This window comes from Schistocerca nitens, chromosome 5 (genome assembly GCF_023898315.1).
Source record: "Schistocerca nitens isolate TAMUIC-IGC-003100 chromosome 5, iqSchNite1.1, whole genome shotgun sequence".
Lineage (NCBI taxonomy): Eukaryota > Metazoa > Arthropoda > Insecta > Orthoptera > Acrididae > Schistocerca > Schistocerca nitens.
The window spans coordinates 400,073,371-400,096,624 of NC_064618.1; positions in this window are offsets into that span (position 1 = coordinate 400,073,371).

A 23,254-nucleotide genomic window follows, 5' to 3' on the forward strand; every position below is an offset into this window, starting at 1 on the left:
TTATTACTGATGATTATATATATATATATATATATATATATATATGGGACTGGTTGTCACTTGATTAAGGTAAAATATGATAAATACATTGCTTGCTCTGCAACAAAATCTTTCCTTTGCTAACAACACGCCTATTAGTAGTTAGAGCCTTCAGCCTGGACTACGTTAAATCAGTAAGTGGCTCGATGCAGCATATCCAGACACTCCGGGATGATGATGGCATTGAAACAGAGGATGACACGCGTAAAGCTGAAATACTAAACACCTTTTTCCAAAGCTGTTTCACAGAGGAAGACCGCACTGCAGTTCCTTCTCTAAATCCTCACACAAACGAAAAAATGGCTGACATCGAAATAAGTGTCCAAGGAATAGAAAAGCAACTGGAATCACTCAACAGAGGAAAGTCCACTGGACCTGACGGGATACCAATTCGATTCTACACAGAGTATGCGAAAGAACTTGCCCCCCTTCTAACAGCCGTGTACCGCAAGTCTCTAGAGGAACGGAAGGTTCCAAATGATTGGAAAAGAGCACAGGTAGTCCCAGTCTTCAAGAAGGGTCGTCGAGCAGATGCGCAAAACTAGAGGCCTATTTCTCTGACGTCGATCTGTTGTAGAATTTTAGAACATGTTTTTTGCTCGCGTATCACGTCGTTTTTGGAAACCCAGAATCTGCTCTGTAGGAGTCAACATAGATTCCGGAAACAGCGATCGTGTGAGACCCAAATCGCTTTATTTGTTCATGAGACCCAGAAAATATTAGATACAGGCTCCCAGGTAGATGCCATTTTCCTTGACTTCCGGAAGGCGTTCGATACAGTTCCGCACTGTCGCCTGATAAACAAAGTAAGAGCCTACGGAATATCAGACCAGCTGTGTGGCTGGATTGAAGAGTTTTTAGCAAACAGAACACAGCATGTTTTTATCAATAGAGAGACGTCTACAGACGTTAAAGTAACTTCTGGCGTGCCACAGGGGAGTGTTATGGGACCATTGCTTTTCACAATATATATAAATGACCTAGTAGATAGTGTCTAAAGTTCCATGCGGCTTTTCGCGGATGATGCTGTAGTATACAGAGAAGTTGCAGCATTAGAAAACTGTAGTGAAATGCAGGAAGTTCTGCAGCAGATAGGCACTTGGTGCAGGGAGTGGCAACTGACCCTTAACATAGACAAAAGTAATGTATTGCGAATACATAGAAAGAAGGATCCTTTATTGTATGATTATATGATAGCGGAACAAACACCGGTAGCAGTTACTTCTGTAAAATATCTGGGACTATGCGTACGGAACGATTTGAAGTGGAATGATCACATAAAATTAATTGTTGGTAAGGGGGGTACCAGGTTGAGATTCATTGGGAGAGTCCTTAGAAAATGTAGTCCATCAACAAAGGAGATGGCTTACAAAACACTCGTTCGACCTATACTTGAGTATTGCTCATCAGTGTGGCATCCGTACCAGATTGGGTTGACGGAGGAGATACAGACGATCCAAAGAAGAGCGGCGCGTTTCGTTACAGGGTTATTTGGTAAGCGTGATAGCGTTACGGAGATGTTTAGCAAACTCAAGTGGCAGACTCTGCAAGAGAGGCGCTCTGCATCGCGGTGTAGCTCGCTCGCCAGGTTTCAGGAGGGTGCGTTTCTGGATGAGGTATCGAATATATTGCTTCCCCCTACTTATACCTCCCGAGGAGATCACGAATGTAAAATTAAAGAGATTCGAGCGCGCACGGAGGCTTTCCGACAGTCGTTCTTCCCGCGAACCATACGCGACTGGAACAGAAAAGGGAGGTAATGACAGTGGCACGTAAAGTATCCTCCGCCACACACCGTTTGGTGGCTTACGGAGTATAAATGTAGATGTAGCTAGAATCTTTTATTTAGCTAGCAATATTGGTGCCTGCGGCATTGCTGTAGTTCATGTAATGAAGATTTTCTGTGAGGTAAGTGACTTATGAAATGTATGGGTTATTGTTAGGATTTCTTTCAATTCAGGGCCATTGTTTTGTATTAATTATTTGAAGTCAAGCACTCCGTCTTCAGGCCACGAGTGGCCTTCCGAGACCATCCGATCGCCGTGTCATCCTCTCTTCTATGTGCCTATCGACAACTCAACGCTGCAGCTCTTCAGTGAGTGATCTCATTTCATTCAAAAGAATATGTATCGGGCGTTTGAAGAGGAATATTTAATATTTTTGGATGTGGTAGTGTAGACTAATTGGAATAAAATATTCCATACAAGAAGTGACTAATTTTTATTGTTTATAGAGATAATGGCAGGTTGGAGAGATAAGATTTCATTTAGCATGTTGCTACTCCAGCTGCTGTCTGTTTGTTCACTGATTGTCATTTTTGTTTTGAAGTTCAGGTTGTGAGCCTACTGTATAGTTTAAGCACGCTGCAGATATTAACCCGCTATACGAATTTCCTTTGGCTAATTCCAGGCCGCCGAATAATCCTAATAATATTTTTTTTTTAATTTTTTATTTTATGAGTCCCTATCATTCTCCACAGTACCAGCAATATTCGTAATTCACATCGGAAAGCCGGCGAAACCCTATATGCTTTTGTAGAGAAACATTTTCGAAAAAGCTTCTCTGCAAATGTGTAGCGTCTTTTGGCTATAAGAACGTGTAGATCTTCCAAAATTACATGGCCCCTGCACATTCTGGTCGTCAGGTGCCACATCATCTGAACCCAACAATACCAAGAAGATGTTTTGCCAGTAATGGTGATGTTTCTAGGTTACCAGGTTTCAAAGACCCATAGTTGGTAGGTTTGTGGAGGTATGTGGCATCAGATGTCAACGCATAGGTGATGTAATTCGCGTAAATAACGGTGCGCTGATTCGCGTCCGCGGTAATGGCGCTCGATAGCGACCCATATGGGATCCATAGGACTTACATGAGGCGAATCTGATTGCCGAGACGTCACCGTGAGTTCACTACAATGCTCCTCAAACCACTGTAGCACGGCTCTGGTTCCGAGACACGGACAATTATGAAACTTCCTGACAGATTAAAACTGTGTGCCCGACCGAGACTCGAACTCGGGACCTTTGCCTTTCGCGGGCAAGGAGTGCTAGTTCTGCAAGGTTCGCAGGAGAGCTTCTGTAAAGTTTGGAAGGTAGGAGACGAGATACTGGCAGAAGTAAAGCTGTGAGGACCGGGCGTGAGTCGTGCTTCGGTAGCTCAGATGGTAGAGCACTTGCCCGCGAAAGGCAAAGGTCCCGAGTTCGAGTCTCGGTCGGGCACACAGTTTTAATCTGTCAGGAAGTTTCATATCAGCGCACACTCCGCTGCAGAGTGAAAATCTCATTACGGACAATTATACTGCTGAAAGATGACATCGCCGTTTGGAAAGACATCAAGCATGAAGGGATGCAGGTGGTTCGCTGTCAGCGTGTCTTCGATTACTACCACAGGTCCCGTGCAAGCGCAGGACAATGTCTCTCATAGCACAATACTGCCCCCACCACCCCGTGTCCATGGCGCGCTGCACGTTTGGAGTCGCCGTTCACCCCGATGACGACTGTGGAGACGACTACCGACCTAGTGTAGCAAAAATGTGATTCACCCGAAGAGCCGAAACATTTCATTGTTCGACAGTCGAATCACGATGGCCCCATGCTCGTTGGAACCGTAACTGTTGAAGTCGTTGGGTCAACATGTGAACACGTAGTGGTGGTCTTCTGCGGAGCTCCATGTTCAACAATGTACGATGAACGGTGTGCTCCGAAACACTTGTGTATGCACCAGCATTGTGCTCTTTCGGCAGAGATGCAACAGATCACCATCTAGCCTATTTTACAGAGCGCAGATAAGCCTCCGAAGTCCACGTTCTGTGAAGAGTCAAGGACGTCCAACCATATAGCGCCTACTGGTAGTTTCATTGTCCTTCTACCTCTTTCCATAGAGGCTCACGTCAGTACCGCACGTGAACAAACGGCCAGCTTCGCCTTTTAGAGACACTCGTTAAAAGGCCCTTTGTAATAATAATGCGCCTTTTGTCCATGTCGCTTATCTCAATGGATTTCTCCTTTGCAGCCCATATCTTCGCTAGGGTGATTGCTCCTCTGTTTCTGCTCTGCAGCGCCACAAGGCGATACACAACGTGTAAGTAGGCTGTTTAGGTTTTTATGTAGGTAACGCCACGTAGCGCTCTGTATGAAAATCACTGGCTGTACTGTGTGCAGTCTGTGGCTGGTTGGCATTGTTGTAAAATTCGCTATTGTAGTGTTGGGCAGTTGGATGTGAACAGCGCGTAGCGTTGCGCAGTTGGAGGTGAGCCGGCAGCAGTGGTGGATGTGGGGAGAGAAATGCGGAGTTTTGAGAGCGGATGGTCTGGACGTGTGTCCATCAGAGACAATAAATTAGTAATACTGGATATCATGAACTGATATACATATTATGACTTTTGAACACTATTAAGGTAAATACATTGTTTGTTCTCTATCAAAATCTTTCATTTGCTAACTGTGCCTGTCAGTAGTTAGTGCCTTCAGTAGTTAGAATCTTTTATTTAGCTGGCAGTATTGGCGCTCTCTGTATTGCAGTAGTTCGAGTAATGAAGATTTTTGTGAGGTAAGTGATTCATATTGTTAGTCAGGGACTTTTTTTGTAGGGATTATTGAAAGTCAGATTGCATTGCGCTAAAAATATTGTGTGTCAGTTTAGTGTTGATCAGAATAAGTAAAGAGAGTAATGTATGAGAACGTTCAGTTTTGCTCAGCTGTTTGAAAATCAAATAACGTAGAGGTTTATCAGCACAGTAATTCATAAATTTTTCTAAGGTGACGTTTCAAACGTTACAGTGGACAGTGGTCATAATTTTTTGGCTTATCAGAATATGGTGCAGCCCTCACCGAAGAATGCCAAAATGCCATCAGAGGAGGTACACATGATGTTAGAGGAGAATTCTAAAAGCGCACTGAAGTCGGATGTGGAATTTATAGAAATCGTCTTGCCTTTGCTTGACATCCTCTGCAAGTATTTGTTTGGATTCTATTCTAGCAGTTACACTTATATAATCTTTAAAAATCGATTGTATAGAACGTTTTATTCGAATTAGTCTAGAATACTACTTCCTGAAACAATCTGTATATCTCTAACAGCAATGTCTCTACGACACTAACTCGCGATGCACGGTACACTGCCATCACCTGATTGTCCTTCCTCATCGAAGCCTTTCTGAAAGTCAAGGAAGTCTGGCTTACAGCCAACTTACAGAGGCTCGTCTTTCTTGAATTTCCAGTTTTATTATTCCAGCGACGGTGCTACCAGTAAACAACAGCTCTACTCCAATACAATATCCCCAGCTCCCACAATGCCGTAACAGATTCAGTTTCCCTTTTGCTCTCTTGTATCGCTGTCAGTTGCCACACAGTTTCTTACAGAATGCTGCAGGTGTATCACTGTTGTCAGAGAGGACAAGTTCTTAGCATAGCTACCGCGTGAATTATTCAAAATGGTTGAAATAGCTCTGAACACTATGGGACAACATCTGAGGTCATCAGTTCTCTAGAACTTAGAACTACTTAAACCTAACTAACCTAAGGACATCACACACATCCATGCCCGAGGCAGGATTCGAACTTGCGACTGTAGCAGTCACGCGGTTCCGGACTGAAGCGCCTAGAACCGCTCGGCCACCGCGACCGGCCGTGAATTATTATTTTTTGTCAGGTAAGGATGCGTTATCATTTATAGTCAACCGTTAGTAACACAAATGCTTTATATTGATACAATAGGATTTTTTTGACGACCATTAAATGTAGAACATAATTATTACTGTATTTTATTTTTTTCTTGTCATTGAATACACCATAACAGACCACAGCTGACTTATCACACGAACGAAATCGAAATAATGGAATACTGAACTACGAAACACAAGAATGAAAATAATTATTATAACAACAATAATAATAATAATGACACTACTAACCTGTTGCCGCAAGGATGTGCCACATTTTATAAGCCTTAACAATGGACGGTAGGACGATGGTGTAAGCCATTGTATATCAGCAGGAAACTTCTCAAATCAGGACAGCAGTATTGAGAAACTTTGTCCTAGTAATGCATTATAGCGACCTACAATTACAATAACGCAATTAAGCAGAAACAAAGTTGTCATTTATTAACAGACTTATCGATTATTCTATTAACATAAGTGAATGACACTTTTGTAACATAGTTAAATGGACCTAAAGTATGTCTGCAGGGAATACGAGAACTTTTTGAACAGGAAAGCCACAAACACATATCAGAAAACCTACAGTTTATCACCAATAGCCTTCAGCTAGTGTGGAAGCCTGTTTGAAGATGTATGTTGCAGGATTCTCCAGGCACTTTGGACTATGGTTAATGTTCCCACAGATTAAACATGGTTTCTCCTTCTTATGCACAATGAGTATATGCTGCTGTTCCTTTCAGGTAAGTTCACGTTGTCAAGCACAAATAGGATAAACGAACAAATTTATTGCCACAGCTATATATTAGTTGGCTGCTATCTAAAGAGAGGCCTACACGAGCTCCGTGATAAAACTCCACGTTTCGCACAGATGTCTCACCTGTGGGCTAAGAATACTCTTTATGCCTGAACTGAGTTGCTCCAAAATACGTATTATATGCTTTGACGCTATGTTTTTGTAATTAAAAAATCGTTTTTACTGGTGAACTACGTTCCGTTTCAATTTCGTGCTCTAGACAACTGTGAAATGAGATTATTACTTAGCGAACAGAGAGAGGCAATGGCAAACCTAAACATAATTTCAGTGAAGTCTGCAGAGAGCTTTCGCTGGTCCGCAGCTGGTGGTCGTGGGGTAGCGTTCTCGCTTCCCGCGCCCGGGTTCGATTCCCAGCGGGGTCAGGGATTTTCTCTGCCTCGTGATGACTGGGTATTGTGTGATGTCCTTAGGTTAGTTAGGTTTAAGTAGTTCTAAGTTCTAGGGGACTGATGACCATAGATGTTAAGTCCCATAGTGCTCAGAGCCATTTGAACCATTTTTGAGCTTTCACTGTTACACGGAAATGACTTGCATACTACCTTTCCTGAGATGTCGATTATAGACCTGTAGATGGCCGTGCTGCGTTTTTCTTGAGCCCTAACAAGGTAACATTTTTAGAAATATCCTATGGGCAAATACATGACTTGAGCTGACAACAGGGAGAATCTAAACATGGTTATTCTTCCAGCGATCCTTTCTCCGGAGCTCCAAGTTTCGGTATATCCTTGTTTTTTACTTTTTTGTACGTTTCTGTTAAGAGAAAGGGCTACAAGAGCGAATCGATCTGGTGCAATGATTTCGACTGGTCAGTGAGTCAAAACCAAACCACTGGGATGACTGTCGACTTCTTCGTTTGCAAGGCTGGAGAGTGGTTTTTATATGCATTAATAATATTAATATTTTTTGCCGATTTTTTTCTGAGCAGGCAGTTATGATACGTCTGGTATTACATGACAATTCATTCAGGTAAGATAAGATAGTCTATTGCTCCTTATTGACTGTACTCATTATGATTCGTGAGTTGAGAATACTTTACACAGAATGTAAGCTATTTGGAGTAAATGAGGGATTATAGCAATCTTTCTCCTTACTACCAGTATCTTAACTATCGAACAAAGTGTCTCATTAATCCGTCACGAGTATTCAGTGGAAAGCTTAACAAATAAATTCCGCTAATGCGTTGTGATGTGTACTTCATATCAGACGTAGCAAACCATGCAAGCAGAAACGACCATAAAAAGTAGCATTGCCTAAATTTTTGCACCAAAATTGAAGAAACGAAACACAGAAAATTTTAGAATTTGAGAGCTGTTCGATGAAAGTATGTAATGTGTTAGGGGAAACCTTGAGGGGCATGAATTCAAACTATCACTTAGCTCGAATTCGTGACCTATGATCTGCTACCAGCTTGTTGATCAAGCTAAACATTGCTTTTAAGTATATTTGCATGTGTACCTACCTGAATGACGTCTGCTTCATCTACTCCACTTACAAATAGCTACTTGTGTTAGTTCCTGCATTTAACTAATGTCGAACGACATATGTACAGCTGAACGTGATTTGTACGTAACTCTGTTCTGCCTAATTCTCATTTATATGTAAAGTTTCGTCGGTCCCGACAATATATAGTTTACAAACTTCTTACTTAAACCTTATACGACGGTTGGAACGTTAATAGTGACAACTATTTATTTACAGCTCGTACAAAATAGATACGTATTTCACAGTTTTACTGACCTTCAAAGCAGTTTATGTGACAAACTTATGTTTTCATCACTTTTTTGGGAGTCATTATCACATCCACAAGAAAACCTAAATCGGGCTAGGTAGAAGAATCTTTTTACCCATTCGCTAAGTCTACAAGTTAGGTGGGTCGATAACATATTCCTGTCATGTGACGCACATGCCGTCACCAGTGTCGTATAGAATATATCAGACTTGTTTTCCCGTGGAGGAATCGGTTGACCTATGACCTTGCGATCAAATGTTTTCGGTTCCCATTGTTAGGCACGGCGGTGCTACTAATCGCACGGTTTTGCGGTGCGGTCGCAAAACACAGACACTAAACTTATTGCAGTGAACAGAGACGTCAATGAACGAACGGACAGATCATAACTTTGCGAAAATAAAGAGAGTAAAATTTTCAGGCGAGGGAAGACTTGAACCAAGGACCTCTCGTTATGCAGCTACTCACGCTAACCACGGGACCACGGCGCCTCTGAGCTCATCTTCCCCTTGATGTTGCCTGTCTTGCGCATGGACTACGCAGTTCGTATATTTTACTAATTTTTTTCACGGTTCCACACAACTTCTTCCTGTTTTCTCGATTGATCTGTGTTCAGTTTTCCAAGGCCTATCCACTGTGCTAACTTATAACTAAATCTGAGGGGGATGCGATGGGGAGGTTCCCTTGTTAGAAGTGCCAGTTGTGTTGACAGTTCGAGCGGCGTGGTCTATTGCCCGACGAATCTGTCTCTATGCTGTTCATTTTTGGAACACAAACTATGACCAGTCAGAAGTGATGACACTTTCTGCAAGACCTGACAGGCTGACAGGCTGTTAGTGGTTTGTTTGACTGATGGGGCGGCTAAGTGCTATACTACCTACTGAACTTCCCTGACTTAATCCATCGTGAGTTCAACTCGATTTCTAAGCTGAAGGTAACACTTCACGGCATTCGGTTCAGAATTGCTACAGATTTGTCGGGCAATAGACCGCGCCGCTCGAACTGTCAACTAAACTGGCACTACTAAGAGTATGCTACGACTTCCACATCGCTGGCAACGGGTTATACACAATGCTAGTGACTACTTTGAATGTTAGTAAAACTTTGAAATACGTGTCTATTTTGTAAGAGCTGTGAATAAATAGTTGCCACTATCAAAATTCCATCCCTCTTATATGTAACTCATTTTTAAGTATTTCGCTTTTGTACGAAACGCATTTAAGTGAAATAAACTGAGTGTTGCGGAATTGTAATGAGCACTGTTATTTGAAAAGAAGACCTACGATATTTTTCTTTACTTTGTGCCGCGCAGACAAAGGACGAAAACACGGTTAACCAGAACATGCGGCATGGAAACAAAGACACTCCTGGCACTGTTATTTTCAATACGAGAATTTCTTTCGGGGTGACAATCGAGAAGTTAAAAATTGCGGGCTGACGTTCATTGTTGAGTAATCCTATCATTCACTCACTTTCGGTCAGCCATGGAGAGCAGAAAAAGGATATCAGAAAGTAAAATTCATACGAGAGGCGGATGCTAATCCACACCAAACCAAATTTGAAATTGCTTCAGACATAGGGATTGCCTGTGTCTCACAATGTGCAGTTATCAGCAAAAGAAAAAATATTTTGAAGGAGTTTTTAAAATTGGGTGCAAGATCAACAAATTGTAGCGTCAACGAGAAGTGAGATAGTAGATTTCGAAAAGGCATTTTTTACTTGGTTCCAGCAAAAACAAGCTGCAGCTCAACCGATCAGTGGCGACGTGCTGAAAGCAAAAGCGATAGGTTTAGCTAGCAGTATGACCATCACTGCTGGTTTCAAGGTTTCGTCAGGATGGTTACAACGACTTAAAGATCGTCATGGAATCCTGGGAGAACAATTTCCGGCGAATCGACAGCTGTGGACGACGTCATGTTTGCAACACTGGATTGATGAGGATCTGTCGGATATCTTAAGCGATTATGAACCTCAAAACGTGTACAACTTCGACGAGACAGGTTTATTCTACAGTCTGCTTCCAGGTAAAACATTAGCTGAAAGGGAAGACTCATGTCATGGAGGGAGACAAGCAAAATTCGCTTGACAGTTCAAGCCACGATTGCAGATGGATGTTTTTATATGAAAATATAAGAATCTGAAGTATTTCAAAGGTGTAGAGACTAAACCTACGGAATAAGAATCCAGTAAAAATTCTCGGATGACTATGATTTTAATGGAACAGTAGTTAAAAAAAGTGGACGTTAGAATTAAAAAGAAAAAAAAAAGAGAATACTTCTTCTTATGGATCGATGCGCAGCACATCACTCGAAATTGTAGCAGTGTTCTACAGCCGCTTGATTTGGGCATCATTGCAAATTTTAAATTGCATTATAAAAAAAAACTGCTTAACATTTATTAGCACTGACTTATACACGAAATGAAAATTTCGCCACTGACTTTCTACGAGCCATGGAATTTATTTCGCTTGCCTGGCATGTGGTCTCACCCTCCACAATCAAAACTGTACCCGTAAAGGTGGTGCCCTACCGGAAGAGATTGCCGCTGTTGTCGATGCCGGTGATGATAGTGAAGCCGTGCCTCGTAATGAGCTAGCTCTGCTAGCGGGTGCAGATTTCGACAGTTTTGTGCATTTTGATGAAAATTTCGTCGTGTGTGCGGAACTACGAGAGGAGGAGATTACTGCTGATGTGAGGAAGCAACGCTGTGACTGTCAAGAAGGTGATGACGATTTGAATCTTGAAACACCAAAATTGAATGCACTGTTAAGTGTAACCGATGTGTGCGTTACACCAGTGCGACAAGTTGTAGTGAAAAAGCTCTAAACTCATTAATAAATTTGCAAAATGAGGTGCGTACATTTAACGCAAGAAAAGTGAAACAAGCCAAATTATCTGAGTTCTTTAAAGCAGGATTAAGTTCAAAACAATTTATTTTCTTCTTAATGCTTTATCTTTGTTGTTTGTACAGTTCAAAGTGCCAAATTACAATGCAGTATCTAACGTCTCTAAATAGGGCCGAATAACATTTTTTTCTTTCGAAACTTTACAAACTTCGTCGTTTGTAAAGTTTACACATTTAGGGCCATTTTATGTTGTTTTTTTCAGTTGAAAATTTAATGTGTATGGCCACATCATTATCTATCTCTAATTACTTGTGAGTTACAAGTAATCTTTTCTCTTTCCCTTGATATATGGAACAGGTTCAACTGTATTGGGTACTTGACCTTACTTGTGGTTGATTCTAGTGTGGTTTACAGTTACCGCTGGACGACTGGCAAATCTCGTGGCCGTGGCGAACCGGACTGCTTCTTCGGCGGGAGAGTACGTTGAAAACCAAAGAGCGTAACGCGACCACGGCTATGAGTCACAAACTTAAAAGGGCGTGAACAAAGAGCGGCGTGCCACCAGCCTGCCCCAAGTGACTGACACGCCTACAGGCTTGTTTGCTCTGCGATCAAAGCACAGTAGCTGAAATCGTCACAATTGCTGAAGTCGTGGACCTGGATATACAAATTCCATGTAAGAGGGGCATTTCATAATTTATAAACACTATTTTTTTATCTACACGTTAATTTGTTTATTTTCTCATTAGCTCTTTACAGTCCTTCAGTATAGTCTCTCTGTTTCTCTATGACTGAATGCCAACGTCTCGGAAGCTCTATTATTGCATCCAGGACACCACTTCAGTTCATCTGTCAAAGGGCTCGGGTAACGGTGGTAGAAAAGTCTTCCAGAGAAAGATAACGACGTCCCGCACAGTTTTTTCAACTTCGGTAACAAGTCAAACTCTGCTGGACTGTCCGCAGCTCGTGGTCGTGCGGTAGCGTTCTCGCTTCCCACGCCCGGGTTCCCGGGTTCGATTCCCGGCGGGGTCAGGGATTTTCTCTGCCTCGTGATGACTGGGTGTTGTGTGCTGTCCTTAGGTTAGTTAGGTTTAAGTAGTTCTAAGTTCTAGGGCAGTGATGACCATAGATGTTAAGTCCCATAGTGCTCAGAGCCATTTTCTGCTGGACTCATGTTCGGGCGTTGGGAGGACGCAGCAACACTTTCCTCCCGTATCTGAGCAGTTTCTGGGCTACAACACTGCCGATATGCGGGCGAGCATTGTCATGGATAAGAGTGGCCCAGTCTCGAGCAATTGAGGTCGGGTTTTCTGCATTTTTCTGCTGTAGGTTTTGCATGAGGTTACGATAATGCACTTCTGTGACATATTTTCCACATGGGACTCTACCTATCATGGTGATTCCTCGGTGATCATACGCAGAAATCGCCATTTGCTTGGGCTTTGATTGAGCGAGTCGAATTTTTTTTGGATGTGGAGAATCTGCAGCTCTCCACTCATTGGACTGTGATTTCAACTCCCGGTTCAGAAGCAGTTCACGTTTCATCAATAGCGACAGTTCGACACAAGAATCCTTGACATTCACGGTCGAATCGATGTCTGAGCAAGATTGCAATGTCCAGGCGTTTCTGCTTCTCTTCAGCAGTTAAACAGTGTGGGATCCATCTCCCAGAAATTTTTCTCTTTCTCGAATTATTTGTCAGAATACAGAATACTGCTGCTGGAGGAAATCCCGTGGCTTCTGTGAGTTCCTCACAAGTCACACTGCTATCTCCTTCAAGAGCATCTGCCACAAGTTTCATACTTCGTTCATCTGTTGACGTCTTTGGCCTTCCGGGTCTTGGATATTCGTCTACGCTACTAGGACCACCAAGAAAACGATTAACCCAACATGAAACTGTACAACGGTCCACTGTAAACTCACCACATACTTCACTGTCGGGTTTTTGCCGCGTCAAGTTTCGATCTTGATGTACGACCTCTGGTCATTAACAGTCACAGTACTCTAGACGCCTGCAGTATCCATTTCTACCTCTCGCCAGTTTTATTTTAGAGTAAACAGCAAAAAACAAAAACGCGCGCTTCTTTCTCAAGCTCCCAACTACATCTAACATAATTTTCATTGTTGTTGCACCTAACAATCCACAGTAATGCCAACCTGTGCATTATTTATAAAATGTCCTTAGTAACTTGTGAACGATGACATGTCAGTCAACCTCTCTTTTAACGAACTCGTAAGGTTTCATGTAGCATATAGAGACAGTCAGAGGGGAAGGTAGAGTGGAACAGGAGATGTGGTCAGCACCGGCTCCAAGCTTTGTGGTGAAGACAAAAGTTGTGGCACGAGTTGCAAAAACATTTTTCTTTTATTTTTTTTCGTATGGAAGCACGTGGACAACTTGACAGCTTACGGATTGAGTCTGATCATTTCGCATGCTGCACGCATTTAAACGCGAAAACAGCTTGTACACAAAAACTGTTCTCACACAGTACTTGAGACAGTTATGTTAGTGATCTTAATTTGATATATATACTTTATGTTGTACAGATCCGAGACTGCAAAATAAAGAAAACCGATCCTTTAATAGCGAAGATACTTTGATCATTAAAAAAAAAATTAGGTTGAGGGTGGAAGAGATACGTGATTTAGGATACCTGGATAAAAAAAGGTTTTTCCCTTTAAACTTGCAGCTGAATATGCAGGCTGAGTCAGGAGGAAAGGTACAGGCTTTGAGGGGTGATAATGTAAGTGATTCTGAACAGAAAACTTCATATGGACATATGCCCTGTTGCTAATGGCTTCCGAGATAGAACACATGTAATAGCACTTCTGTACGGTTTCTGGAATCTCTCGAAAGCCGCACAAAAAAATGGTTCAAATGGCTCTGAGCACTATGGCACTTAACATCTATGGTCATAACTTCAAAAAAATGGCTCTGAGCACTATCGGACTCAACTGCTGTGGTCATAAGTCCCCTAGAACTTAGAACTACTTAAACCTAACTAACCTAGGGACATCACACAACACCCAGTCATCACGAAAAGCCGCACCCTCCAGCGAAAACATGTCGCAGTACAAATTTAAACTACATTCAGTTTCCTACAAAAAAAGGGACATATTCATGTTTCTCTAGGAGTAAACAGTTTGCTCAAAGACAACGCGAGGATACTGAAAATCTGACGCGACGCGACGCGCATGCGCTGTAGCTAAGGTAGTCTTTGTAGCCCAATTTGAAGTAGTTTCCCGGCCTGATGGAACACAAGTGTCCTGTATCAAGCTGTTCGTCTCAGCTTCCTCTACGCTACCGTCGTACGTTGTGGACAATAACGATGTTTGAATAACACAGAAAATAAGTAACAAAGTACTATTACATACGTTCTATCTCGGAAACCATTCGCAATAGGGCACGCGGCTCCCTCCATCGGAGTTTCGAGTGCTCCCTCGTGTATGAATGAGTGTGTGTTGTCCTTAGCATAAGTTAGTTGAAGTTAGATTAAGTAGTGTGTAAGCTTAGGGACCGATGACCTCAGCAGTTTGGTTCCATAAGATCTTATCACAAATTTCCAGGTTTTTCCTCCTGACTCACCCTGTATGTACTGATGTAAGTATATTACATTACACTTTCATTCAAGATCAGATTCTCTGCCTGTCGTATGTGTTTACAACCTTCACAAAATAACATTAATAATCAATTAAACTGTGGTATTTACTTATTTGTTTTCATTTAATAGAAATTGTTTGTAGTGGTTAAACTTGTATCAGAAAACTGCTTCCGCAAAAGAGTTATTTTCTGCGTTCGTGGGGTGTGAATTAAAATCTCGGCACTGAATGCCAAAATACCTAGTTACGCCAATTGGGGACAATGGAATATGTATGCTTTATGGATTTAACCCTACAACTGAATTTGGGTTTTTCATTTTCCTATACCTATTTCGGAGAGACAGATCCATCATTAAGCGTTTCCAAGATTTGACTGAGGTTTTTCGTAATGACATCTCTGAAAGAGGTTATATTGTTAAATAAACGGGAAAGGCGCGTTATTTTTAGCCTAGAACAAACTACAGTGCTGTACAATAAATGCATATTGTAAGTATCTACTCATTTGGTTCTCTAAATAGTTTGAACTTCATCATTCATTATAGCGTCACAGCATACCACCGTATGAAAACACTGGCCGCATAAGCTGTTTGCTTTCAAATTTAGTAGTTCTACTCTATAGATACTATTTTTTAGACACTGTCAAAGGCTGTAATTATCTTAAAACTACGAGTAAATATGTAAATTATAAAGAAACGAATCACTGACGGTTTGTTATGTGTTCTTTAAAAAAAAAGCATCGCTACGAACTGATTTTAGAAGGGACAGAAGATTAGAAAATGTGAAATAGAAATTAACAGAGTGTGGGAATCCTTGAGCCAAAACTTCTTTAAAATACTGATAACTTAAGTGTATTCCCTGTCCACCTTTTCATTATGCATCTTATATGGTTGTGTAATTTTGTGTCTGAACATTTCTAGCCATTCTACAACACTCAGTTCGCAGGTTTTGTGAAACAAGGGTGGAATCTTTAAGCAGTTTTCAATTTTGTCAACAGTGTGTCCAGTTTTTCCAGCAAATGGGTAGCTACTACTAATCAAAAAAATGTGTGTGAAATCCTATGGGACTTAACTGCTAAGGTCATCAGTCCCTAAGCTTACACACTACTTAATCTAAATTATCCTAAGGATAAACACACAGACCCATGCCCGAGGGAGGACTCGAACCTCCGCCGGGATCAGCCGCACAGTCCACGACTGCACGCCTTAGACGTACGGTACTGCTAAATTGTCAGGTTTTCGGAGACAAAAGCGTGCGAGGTGTCATTAAATTTCCCTCTAAAGCTCCTACCACTTTTACGTATATAGTAACGATTACAGGTTGGGCAGTTGATTTTGTACACTCCGGATCATTCAGCTTTCTCTATTTTATTTGGTTTATTTAGCACCTGGAGAGACACCTTCCATTTTGTACAAAAACTAATGCTTGTACTGAGTTATTTGAAAATGTAGGCTTTTATATATGAGAGCTTGCCAACAATTTTCAGATGCTGGTATATCTTCTTGTTAGCGTCACAGGTCTTTGAGAGTCTAAGAACTACGACATTTTCTAACATTTTTAATAAAAAGAATTTGTTATGTGTTATTTATGAAGTTTCGTCAGTGACATATATTACGCGTTCTGTTTTTAACATATTTACATTCATGTATGTGATGAAATAAATCTGAACTTGTCGGCGAAGCAATGTTAACAGGCAAATGTTATAAGGACGTATTAAACTGCAGTGTCAACCTTAGTGCGTTTCACTGTGGTACACATGTTGTTATGCATGTCTTGTAATGTTCACTCCTTACGATTGTACTTCTGTATGCGTAAACTGAACAAGGCATAACCAACCTGATTGCTTGTGTATATGTTCGCATTTGAAAATTGTTTGGAGTTGCAACTGTTTATTAATGCGAATGGAAATTGTGGACCCATTCCCAACGACAAAAACTGGGATATAAACCAATGCTTATCAACATCAGTTATGTAGAACTCTTAGATATTCAAGACTGGCTCTGGTGACAGTTAAAAACAAATATGTAGTCTTCCATTCGAACGATCCAGAAACGTCTCACAGCGCCTCGTTGTTGTAGAGATGACAACAGTTCAGCTGTCGATTATCAACTCCCATTAACCAGCGTCCATATGGCAAATGCCTGTGATATAATCGTCATTTTGTTGCTGAATTTTTTTCTCAGTTAGTGATTTGGCCATGATTTACCTCATCATCACACGGTAACAGTATTCCGTATTAGATTCATCTCTTTATCTTACACATTACTGAAGGCTGAAGGATTCGTCCTAAAATTCTCTATTCCTTACACCTACACTCACTTAAATAGTTCGTTGCGCAAACAAAACTAGGGGCAAGCTGTTAGCTGTGTCGTGGATTTCTGTTTCGTGGCAACTAGTCCGACATTCTGAAGTTTGGAAAACCGCCCAAAGCTCACGGAAACCGGCCGGAGTTCCAGATCAAGAGTCGTTAACCCGGTGCGCGGATTCGACACAGCTTTAGCTGACCTTCAAGCCTCGCACAGCGCTGTGGATGAAGCACTGAACCAGCATTCAAGAACACCGGGCATCAAGTCTCCGTTCAGCCATTATACCTACGCCTTAGGTTTTCTTGGTTGCCCTGAATCGACAATTGCTGAGTTGGTCACTTTGATAAGTTCATTCCCAGTTACTTCCACCAGCTTTCTCAAAATGCGTTCGCGTCTCATGTCGTATGACATCGCTAACGACGAGACGTAAAAAAAATCTAACGGGTATAACGTGCCCTTTCGTCGCAACTCTTTACATTGTTTCCATCTGTTAAAATCATCAAAGGCAAGTATATCGTGTCTGCTGTTGTGTTTTCCTGCTTTTCAATTTTTAAACGTTAATTTTTAAATGTTTATATGCGCAACAATTTTTATATCTGTTCGTATGATATAACCTGATTGTAATAAAATGTTGCGCAAACTTCAGTCTTGATCATTTTAATTCGCAAGTTTTTATTTCGAAATAAAGATCTGATGCATCTCCAACGTTTTGAGGAAGTACACATGCGTACAATTGGCTCCGTTTCAGGGTATCGATCTTTTTGTTTACAGTGATTCATAGGTAAATGAGTATGAAATAATAGGTCTCGAAGAACTGGTTTTGAGCTATCACCTATTATTTCCAATTTCTTTGATGTCACCAACTGTTATCACACGATATTACCATCGACTGCACAACATTCTCGTATTTCACTATGTTCACCACTTCGTTAAAATAAAAACTGTTCGATAATTCTCTTATTCAGTTGTAATGCCGATCTTAAGCAGTAAGTATTCTGTCTAACATCGTTAATTATCTCATTATTTCTACAGCACTCCCATATCATTCTCTCTCCGCTCACTCGAACGTTCGCCAATCTCGATATCCTGAGCTATTCTCCCTGCGACGCATGCTATGGTTTTCACTGATAGCAACACAAGGCTTCGCGTGATTTGTTGGCGAAATCAATATTCATCCATACAGTTTCCTTTTATTACTGGTGCCTTCTCTTATCAAACATCTACATAAAATTGGGGCCGATTTCGGGTTGAATTTAGCTATTCAATTGCCCATACAAATTGTCAGTGTGTGGGTGTTATGTTGATGAGTTGTGTAACGGATTGATCTGACAAGTATCCTTTGGCTCCTGCAAGAAGCAATTTCCACCCCACACTACTACAGAAGTCAGACAGACGCTTCTAACATACCAAAAAGAAATGCCTGAAAAACTTTCAGCAAAAAATATCTTCTGGAGTCGTCCGCTGTAAGGAAAAGACACAAAAATATTCTATTTTCTTACGTAACTAATGGGGTACTTGGGTACTGGAGTATTGCTAGTTAGTGTAAGAAAAACATTAAAGGAACGGAAAATATTATTTATTGCAAAATTTAAGAAAATCAAGTGAAACTTTTATTTATAAACTGATACACAAATTTCCGGGTTCTTTTCGGAATAGGAGGTTACCTCTTATGGATAGGAATCCTGTTAATGACATTTATATATGAAGTGTGGGAAAGCTCTTTTATCCCTTTGGTTTAAGAATGTTATTTACTCGGCAGTATGGCTGAAAACCGCGCCTACTCAACTTGAATAATTATCCGATTGAATTTTTGTAAGTACAGTCGAGGCAGTCGCGTGAGAAATGTAATGGAGTGACGTGAATGAAGTACGTTATTTCTAAAGGCGGAAAGATGGGGCTCGCCTACGCTGTAGCGCACAATACCATGAGCTGCGACGACTGCTGTGTGCGTCATTCGCCGCTGAAAAACAACAACACTATCTCTTGCTATCTGGATTGACCTTCGCCAATCAAACTCTCACTACGCCTTGATGAAGTCAAGGACTCCTATCTGCCCTAGTCTAACTATTGGCGTGGTACACCGGTCAGATAACCAGTCCACTGTCATGCCACTCAATGGTCACTCACAGGCGCTAACTAATACTCTGTCGGCGTTCACACCACACATTAAGTGTCGCGGCCAACACAATGAACAAATGCTTGATCGTGAGCGACTCAGAGTATCACTCAGTTTCGTTAGCGACAGAGGTGCCCTCTCAGTGCAGTACTGAGTAGAGACTTTGTTCCTCGCTCTCTGCATTCATGCACGAGCGCACTCAATCCTGCTACATGTTCCCGCTACAAGAGCATCACTGGAACGACTTCCCTCCATGCAAAAAGTGAAAGGGTACATCAACCGCTGTCTTTCCCTCACTCCTCCAGCTCACTGCGTCAGAAATAGTCCACCAATCAGCGTTACTCTTATAAACAGGAGAATGGCTAAGCCGACCAATCCAGAAAAATATAGCATCTGCTTTAGGCGTTTACTGTCCACTTGTGAGAACTCTGAAACTGTGCACTAGGTCTGTCAAAACAATGCGTATGCTGGGGCTCACCCAAACAATACAGCAGGTTTTGCTTTTAAGGTGAACACACAGACCATTATCACTTTTCTCTGGCAAAAACTGTTTTGGTTCGTGGGCGGTTGGCCGGTCAGCACAGCTGTGTGCCAACTGACCCTCCTACAGACTTTCCAGCAGGCTTGTTACCTCCGCCGAAAAAAACTCCTGTGGCCGTTGTGTCTTGAATGTTCGTACGCCAGCCTCGACTTTTTAATCTCGGTGCGCACTTACGATTTATTTATTAGATTTGCATATCAATTACATGGAAATATGTAAAATTGACTCTACCCTATCGAGTTTGGGCTTGAATGAAACATCTTGATACGCAGAATACGATGGTGAGGCCGGAAAATGTAAGAAATGAAGGTCAGGAGACCACGCTATCCTACAAAATCTTTTGATTATTTTTCAGTTAAAAAAAATATAATGTGACACAGAAGGTTTCCGAAGATATGGTCACCTTAGACTGCCTTGCGTTTTAACGTGTGTCTCGCAAACGAGCTGTTGTTCCCCAAGAAGAAGTAAAAATAACTTTGTCGACTAGGCTTTCTTTAGTGTTAAGTGAAGCGACTGACAGCAGCAGACGACGTGCTACGATTACTGTGTGTTACAGTGGCCCTATTTCTGGTATGAAATTGAGCAAGTTTGTCTGAATCTGATTCGGAACTTCGCTATTTGGGCTGGTTTCTAGTATAGTTCATAGGACTGAATACTCTTTTACAGGCGTGTCGAGAATTCGTATCGTGGGTGTCACACTTCACAAAGCAAATAAAATACCCTCTGTCCCAATTCCGTGTGCCGATGAAACCAAACCTTCAAAGTAATTGGTGTGATGATAATGGAAATGAAAGAAGGTTTGTGATTTGGATACTCATGGTCGAAAAACTAACTGCGTGAAAAACAACTCGTCTGAGAAAACATGCAGAGTGGGTTATAGAAATATGAATTTAAGAGTCTGTTAGCTCGTGAAGACACTTAAATGTAACCAATGCACAACAAACTTGTTGTTATGAAAATATTAGTAAAGGGTGTAGATTCAACTACAGATTATCTTATCCAAATGAAAATACATAGCTTGCATTACGCCACATCAAACTTGGCCTAATAAAACAATTAGTAAAGACTGAAGAACTAAAAAAGGAAAAGAGTACGTGGACATGTTTGAAGAAGTTAATAAAAAATCTTCCTCGGAAAGAGAAGAGCTATCACATGCGATGGTGAATAGCATGCTGCGTACTGATGTATAGACTACAACTAGTAGTCACCAATCGGATGAATATGTTGAAATATCCCGTAAAATATCTGCTGTAGGAAAGTGATGTATAGCGAAGTTAGTACTATTTCAGCGGATTGTTTTTGGAGAACAATTCGAGACAGGGATGACTATAAGTACAAGAGAAGAAGAATGAGATGCATAGTTCATGGTCACACATTTGCTTGTAATTCCTACTGACGTGCATTTACAATAAATAATAGCTGACAACCCTGGCATTGCCCAGGCAGTGATTTTGCCAATTTTCTATTAGAAACGAAAACAAAAAATGAACTGCGTTTGTAGTTTAAGATCGAAAAAAATTTCATTTTCATATATTCGTTAAAAATACCTTTGAAATTATGCAACAGCCATACAAAGAAATATGTCTATAGTATAAATGTATAAATACAGTATCCAAACTAAGAAACGTAGTAGGCAAAATACAAATGTTCTGTAATGGTAATTAACTCAGTGTTTATGACGTCACATTTCTTGAACAATATGTCGTAAATGATATATTTGTGTAGATACATTCAGCAACATTCTGTGGATGCTGTCTGCGAAATATGACGTCATACCTCTTGAACTATGTGTCGTACAATGATGTGTTTATGTAGGTACTTTAAGTGACAAATGTGGATACCGTCTGCGAAATATGTTGAAAATAGAATTCGTAGCATAGAGGTAATAAATTTAAACATCATGCTCAATGTGGCTGTTCCCCACCTATCTCAGTGTTTATGATGTCATATCTCCTGAAATATGTATAGTGTCATGATACAATTTTCTACGAGTATTTATCGGTATGTGTGGATATTGTATGAGTAAGTTATTGCGAGTAGAGTTAGTAACACAGAAGTAATAAATTTAAACGTCATGCGTGATGGGGTAGTATTTCACTAATCTCGTTGTGTACGATATCCTGTCCACTGAACTATGATGTGTAGGTGGTTCTTACCCCTCACAGCGATTATGCCCTGGCAGTAAGGGATATGTGTACCACTTTCGGCTGATTTCGGTCCAGTGATTTAGGAGGAGATGTGAAACATACACTCATACATACTTGCATTTTTATAATACGTGTGGATTCCAAAGCGAATACTAATGGACTAGTGTGTCATTTGTTAGTTTACTATCTCTGTTGTTATGATAAACTCAGAAACATCGTAAAAAACTGAGGTGTTTCTTGAAATTCAATCAATGGTTTGCTCTAAACTGAGCGCCCAAAGCCATGGGAATGGATGAACCGTTTGAAGAATGAGCATGTATGACGCCCTAATGAACTAACAGATAGATGCTCTGTACGTAGACACGATGTACACTATTGGCCATTATAATTGCTACACCACGAAGATGACGTGCTACAGAAGCGAAATTTAATCGACAGGAAGAAGATGCTGTGATATCCAAATGATTAGCTTTTCAGAGCATTCACACAAGGTTGGCGCCGGTGGCGACACCCGCAACGTGCTGACATGAGGAAAGTTTCCAACCGATTTCTCATACAGAAACAGCAGTTGACCGGCGTTGCCTGGTGAAACGTTGTTGTGATGCCTCGTGTAAGGAGGAGAAATGCGTACCATCACGTTTCCCACTTTGATAAAGGTCGGATTATAGCCTATCGCGTTTGCGGTTTATCGTATCGCGACATTGGTGCCCGCGTTGGTCGAGATCCAATGACTGTTAACAGAATATGGAATCGGTGGGTTCAGGAGGGTAATACGGAACGCCGTGCTGGATCCCAACGGCCTCGTATCACTAGCAGTCGAGATAACAGGCATCTTATCCGCATGGTTGTAACGGATCGTGCAGCCACGTCTCGTTCTCTGAGTCAACAGATGGGGACGTTTGCAAGACAACAACCATCTGCACGAACTGTTCCACGAAGTTTGCAGCAGCATGGACTATCAGCTCGGAGACCATAGCTGCGATTACCCTTGACGCTTCATCACAGACAGGAGCGCCTGCGATGGTGTACTCAACGACGAACCTGGGTGCACGAAAGGTAAAACGTCATTTCTCCTGGTGAATTCAGGTTCTGTTTACAGCATCATGATGGTCGCATCCGTGTTTGGCGACATCGCGGTGAACGCACATTGGAAGCGTGTATTCGTCATCGCTATAATGGCGTATCACCCGGCGTGATGGTATTGGTTACACGTCTCGGTCACCTCTTGTTCGCACTGACGGCACTTTGAACGGTGGACGTTACATTTCAGATGTGTTACGACCCGTGGCTCCATCCTTCATTCGATCCCTGCGAAACCCTACATTTCAGCAGGATAATGCACGACCGCATGTTGCAGGTCCTGTACGTGCCTTTCTGCATACAGAAAATGTTCGACTGCTGCCCTGGCCAGCACATTCTCCGGATCTCTCACCAATTGAAAACGTCTGGTCAATGGTGGACGAG